This window comes from Leptodactylus fuscus, chromosome 5, assembly GCF_031893055.1.
Source record: "Leptodactylus fuscus isolate aLepFus1 chromosome 5, aLepFus1.hap2, whole genome shotgun sequence".
Taxonomy (NCBI): Eukaryota; Metazoa; Chordata; class Amphibia; order Anura; family Leptodactylidae; genus Leptodactylus; species Leptodactylus fuscus.
This window is the reverse complement of record NC_134269.1, coordinates 147626236-147632358: the sequence shown is the minus strand read 5'-3', so window position 1 is coordinate 147632358 and position 6123 is coordinate 147626236.

The window sequence follows — 6123 nt, the reverse complement described above, 5'->3', positions numbered from 1 at the left end:
TGATATTTCCTACAATAAAATAAACACTTTAACATTGTTGCCATTTTTATTACATTTTTTTTACTAAAAGAATTTTAATTGATTGCAGGATCATACTCAAAATAATATTAAAATAAAATTTTTATTCAAAACGTCATGATTTACAATTTTGCCAATACAGATCAAGGAGCAGAGATCTGTATAAAGTTATTATTTGTGGAATATATAATAGTACCTACATATCAGGCTATGTGGTATTGGTAGCAGCTAGTGTAAGTACTGTCCTATAGACTGCAATGGGGCAGCGCCATAGTACCTCAGTATCGGTGATCTGTGGGAGACCCAGGTGTTGTACCCCCGAAGAACTAATATAGATGGCCAATACTAAGGATAGGTCATCAATCTTAGAAACTTAGAAATCTTAAGCCAACAATCTTAGAAGCATGAAGGCTAGAGATAGAGAAAAAGCTGCAATCTGAGTCTCTGACAACAGCAGCAATTACATAGGAGATGGATTAATAATCAACAACAAAAATTTGTAATGCGCTTTTGTCACAATAGACTCAAAGCTCAGTCCAGTCCAGAACTAAACTACTATTTAGAATCAATTCCACAAAACTTCTTGAGTCTATGTATTAAGATATCATGGTCAACTATATCAAATACTACTGAGAAGTCTACAAGAATTAAGATTGCATTGCACTGGTGCCGGAGGTTGCTGGCCCCTGCTCTAGATCTTGTAGTCTGCTCCCAAAAATTTCCTGCACCTGTGGGCTATGTAAATCAGCTTCTTCCACAGAAAGCTGCCTAAGGCTAGGTTCACATCTGCACTGGAATCTCCATAGGAGGACTTTTCTTGACGGACGCCTTTAGTCTATGTAGTCCGCAGGGGTCCGCTGGTAACCACTTTGTTAGTGGACAGACGCTCCATCTTTCAGGTCCCCATGTGGACCCAAAAAATTGAGAAACAAATGCTAGTGGGAACCTAGCAAAGTTTTAAAGCTTGCTTGTGTGTTGCTTAAGGTGTTTATTTGTGCTTTGCCTGTTTAGCTGCCACCTGACCTCAGGTCTTTTTCTTGCACCTGGTTCTGTGCCCTGGTTCTGTTCTGCCTGCCCTGACCTCTGCCTGATTACTGTATTGACACTTTGATGTCTGCCCTATCCACTACTTGGATTACCATGACAAACAAATTCTGTTCACCCTGACTTCAGTCCATATCTTGACTACTCACCTGATTTCTCAGTGCTAGACATGGGTCAGTTGTCACATACTGTACATTGTTACTTCTCCACGTGGTTCTCTGCAGCAAAGACCTGTACAGGGGTTAACAGGTGAACCCCAGGGGTACACAACTCTCAAGAGTAGCCCAAAGCCAAACCCCAAACCTATTCTCTCAATGTATTTTCTAAAACAACTAGATTTGTCGGATTCTTTCTTTGCTTCTATTAGCAAGTGTAAGGGAGCCCTTGATATTTTGCCTTACTATTTACTGCACAGAGCAGTGCACCACTAGCACCTCTACTACAAGTTGCAGATGCACTGTCTGTAGACACTGTATGGCTTTCATGGGAGCATTGTATGGCTGGCATTGTTCCTAGAGGCACTGAATGGCTGTTATTGATTATGGGAAACATTTACGGCACTTTACGGCTATGCAGCACTGTTCATATGGTCTCTACATAGAACTTTTCATATGAACAATATGTAGTGCTTTTCTTATGGACAATAAATAGCACATTAACAGGGCATCATGCCATAATTATAAATGTACCAGCTGGTACCCGCGACTTCGTCTGCGGTGATTGTGGAAGTGGGTAAACAGGCGCGGGTAAGGTTTTCGTACTGTGTATAAGGTATGGGATATGAAATGTAACTTTGTATGTAGTCTGTCCCTGTGCATGACAGTTTAGTAACTCCATGTGCCTCTTATTAATAGCAATTAACCCCATCATGTCCCTCACATTAACCCCAGTGTAAGAGTTACTGATATGTGAGAGACTTGGAGGTAATAATTAAGTATCTTCATTATTGAGGTCTTTTATTATTACCTCCATATGTTTCACATATTAGTAACCTTTATATGAGTCACACAGGGGTTAATATGAGGGACATGATGGGGTTTATTCCTATTAATGTGAGGCACACAGGGGTTAATATGAGGGACATGATGGGGTTTATTCCTATTAATGTGAGGCACATGGAGTTACTAAGACTAAACTAATAACCCCAAATGCCTGACATTAATGAGAACAGTAATCCTATGTACCTGTGTGTTTTCCAGTTTCACTTTGCTAGCAGCTTCCTCTCCTCCTCGGGGAATGTTTGCAGGATGCAGACCACTATAGCAGGCACAGACCTGAGCGATTAAGCTCCACCCCCTGGGTTTCCTGCACCCCTCTCAAAGGGGAGTGTCCTTATGCCTCAGCTCTAGCAGCCCACTGAAGAGACTTCATTTAACTCTTGCAGGTCCTGTGCTGCTGGTGTGCCAGTGAAATATGGCAGGAGTGCCACTCTTGGCACGTGTGCCAGGGGTTGCTGACCTCTGCTGTAGAGGGTAATATGAATTTTGTGGCTTGCTATGGTCCAAAGTGTGTGAGATTGCAGAGATAGTGATGTGAGTTTGGGTTTTGTGGGGGTCCTGGGAAAAACATATGTGCGCTATTGTGACGAAAAGTAGCCTATTGCGCAATCGAGTGTAGTAACTATGTTTGTGGAAAATTACAGCCAAATCGGTCGAAAACCCACAAACATCCAAACTCACAAACTTTCACCTTTATAATATTAATAGGATAAGAGGTGCAGTTTTGAACATGTAGCCTATAGTTTCCGAGACATTGCTAAAACAGGGTTTGGAATATTTATAGAATATTCACCTTTACATTAAAAATAATCAGATTAATAAGTGGTTATCAAAGATCAGTACATAAAATTGTGCTTTTTTCTGCAGTTCTTGGTCCTGTAAGAATAAATAGAGGGGCATTCACTGGTGTATAGTGAAAGGTCAGTTACACTGTTATCAATGAGACTGATCATTTTCTTGTATATTAATTATTACAAGCTATAGGTTCTAGATTGCTAGAGATGGGAACCTGAGTTATTTTATTGCAGTATACGGATTTGCTGTAACATGAATAGTTGTCATGTCGTTCCTGTTCCACAATCTAAAAGCGTTTCTGTTCAACAATCTAAAGTGAACAAAAATATCATTTAAAGGTACATCCACACATCAGTGATTCTCAGACATGCTATCAGTGTTAAAGCACATGGACCAGGGCCTCTTCTATGATAGAGCACTTGCACCAAGCCCTATGGTAGTGTGTGTGTGTGTGTGGGGGGGGCTTGGGTCAGCAAGACAGTCCTGGCTGTGGTGGAAATCCTGCAGCAAATCGGTAGCATTTTACAGTGCCTGCAAAGTTGATGTGATTCTGGCTTAGCCCATCCACACATTGCAGAAAAATATCCTAGTGGAGATGGTGCTATTTCAAAAAGTGTTTTTGTAAATTGCAACACGTCAATTATACTTACAGAAATGCTGACGGTTTCTGCATAGGTATGATAGAGACACAAAGTTTTTTCCACAGTCTTTTCATAGAAATAGAGTTTTCCTCTGTGGAATTTCTATTAAAAAAGACTGTGGAAAAAAACGCAATGTGTTCAGCCTCTGTCTTTTCCGCAGCATTTTTTGGCAGTGATTCGCTGCGTGGGGCGTTAGCCTGAATGGGTATTCCCGTTTCTAGGATCATGTTTAAAATTGTAGCTTAAGCTAATTGAAGTGTTTTACCCAATACATTGCTTTATCTTGCTTTATCCTCAGTATGTTTAATTTGTTGCTTATCTGTCAGACCACCAATACACCAGACCAGTTAAAGGGGCTCTATCAGCAAAATTATGCTGTATGAACCCCACATATGCGTGAATAGCCTTTAAAAAGGCTATTCAGGCACCAGTAATCTAATTTTAAACCCCCTGCCCGTTTTAAAATAAAACTATAAAAACATATATGTAAATGATACCTGAACGTGCACACTGGACGGTCGTGCACGATCCGACGTCGTCTTTGGTCCCTCCTTCCTCTTCTTTCTTCTTCCAGCGAAGTCCTCCTGTCCTGGCTCTTTTCCGCCTTAATCTTCTTTTCTTCCTGATATGAAGACGTTCGTGAGCATTCTGCACATGCTTGTGTAGATTTAAGGATACTTAGAACTATAACAAAAAGCAGTAGCGCTCTGGAGGGAACACAACCCGCTGGAAAAACAGAAGATGAAGGCAGAGAAGATCCAGAAGAGGAGGACGTCGCTGAAAGAAGAGGAAGGAGGGATCAAAGATGACGTCGGATCATGCACGACCACCCAGTGTGCACGTTCAGGTATGATTTACATATATGTTTTTATAGTTTTATTTTAAAACGGGTGGGGGGTTTAAAATAACATTAGCGGTGCCTGAATGGCCTTTTAAAAGGCTATTCCCGCATATGTGGGGCTCTATCAGCATAATTTTGCTGATAGAGCCCCTTTAAGCTTGTCCACCAACTTGTTATTGAAAACAATTCTGGAAATTTTTTATGTGTTTTTTTTTCTGTTTGCTTTTTATCTTTTGGGAGAGGGGAGTAATTCTGGTAATTTTTTTGTGTTTTTAATTTTTTTTTTTTGCTGGTTATAAATGCAACAGTTTTAAATGTGTATTTTTTTTTCATTTGAAGAAGACCCTTCACCTCCTCCATCAAGTCCAGCTCATTATACCATCCAATAGGTGCTGCTCAACTGATTCTGGAACAGTTGGAATTTTTTCTCTAGCCTCCACAGTTGCCGTTTTCTTTGGTGTCTGATATGCTATTTAGGCGTTGTACTCAAGAATGACAGTGACAGGCAGTAGCAGACAAGGGGTGTGATTCTCAGCTCTGACACTCGTTGTCTGTGATTGGAGCTCTGAATCACGCCCCCTGCCTGACACTGCCCTTCTGACATTACAGAGCTTAAATAGCATATCAGGCACCAAAACTGACTGTGCTCATTGCTCGGAAATGGTGGGGGCTAGAGAGAAAATTCCAACTGTGTTGGAATCAGTGGAGCAGCATCTATTAACATGCCCTAACAATTTGAATTGGTGGAGTTGATGAAGGTGAGGTGGAGGTGAGGTCCTCTATGTATTTCTAAAATAAAAAGTTGTTTAATGGAAAAAGAAGTGTTTTTTTATTGCTGCAATATAAGACCCCACATTCTCCTGTCATTATTATTGCAGCAGTATAAAATGAGTATTTTATATCAGAAGTTCTCACTAGGATCTCCAGGGTACCCATAACATTATTATGATGACTATATCCATCATGATGTGAAAACTAGCACTGACTTATGGTGAATATATCTGCTATTAGTTATTAAGGGTTAAGTTAGAGTTTGAGTGTGTGTGTATATACAATGAATAAAAACTATAAAGAGGAACTAACAACAGATTCCTACTGAGTATTGTGCACTGCATACAAAAGTACTGAGCCCAATATGGGAGGCAGCTGTTTCCACTGCACAGATCTACTGGTCGCAGGTTCTCAGCTTCCCTTCAGGACAGGATTTCCTGTGTGTGGTCATGCTGCTTGGTAGAGCACCTTCAATGTTTGATTGTATGCTTTATTCCTGCAAGTAATTCCTTGCTACATAAGGAGCAATATGTTGCCCACCCCAGGAGAACCAGGGTAGGACCCTGTTTATTTTGCAGCAAACTGGCTAAAATATGTATATACCTTGTGGGGAATCGCTTAGGTTGATGCTTGTAGCAGTGCAGGAAACAGGGACCCAGACACTGGATTGCACACAAGTTCAGGCTTTATTCACTTGTAGCGCATACACTGCTTTTGCAAAGCCACAGGATAAAAAAAACAAAACCCTTAAACCCTTTAAACTAACTTAAACATAAGAAAACTTTTCCCTGACTATACCGGAGACTGGCTACCAGTCTCCCACCTTGGCAACAACAACGGGTGGCAGGACCTGCTTTGGAGGTCCGGTCTGGACAGTTCAACTCTGTCTGTGTGGTGCCACATTGCTAGTCTTCACACACAGACTGTTATTAGGGCCTGATTAGTCAGCTAACCTCCCTGGTGTGAATCTTTACCATACACCCTTTAGGTGCCTGGCTGGAATATACTTGTCTTC